Raw genomic sequence first — 347 nt, 5'->3', positions numbered from 1 at the left:
CTGAGCTGGTTGGTGATCCTGGCTCCTACCCAGGGGTCACAGTGCAGCCCAGGAAGTGCAGGGAAGCTGGCTTGGACAGTGGAGGTGCTCCAGGGGCCTGCGGTAGGGCACAGCCTGGGCATCTTGCTTGAGCCTAGTTACTCGGCTGTCCTGTCCTTCCAGCGTTCAGTGGTGGGTACAAGGGTTCCCCGGGTCCATAACTGTCCCTATTTCACATGGATCCCATCACATGAGTCCATGGAGGTAGAGCATGTGTAGCCAGCAGCCCCTCCCTGCTTTCCTGCATGGAATCTTAAGACCCTGTTTGGACACCTTTCCCCTGTCCCTCCAGATGGTGAGCACAGAGG

Source organism: Mandrillus leucophaeus, unplaced genomic scaffold, assembly GCF_000951045.1.
Source record: "Mandrillus leucophaeus isolate KB7577 unplaced genomic scaffold, Mleu.le_1.0 Scaffold687, whole genome shotgun sequence".
NCBI lineage: Eukaryota > Metazoa > Chordata > Mammalia > Primates > Cercopithecidae > Mandrillus > Mandrillus leucophaeus.
The sequence above is the reverse complement of the archived record's forward strand: the minus strand, read 5'-3'. Positions refer to the sequence as shown.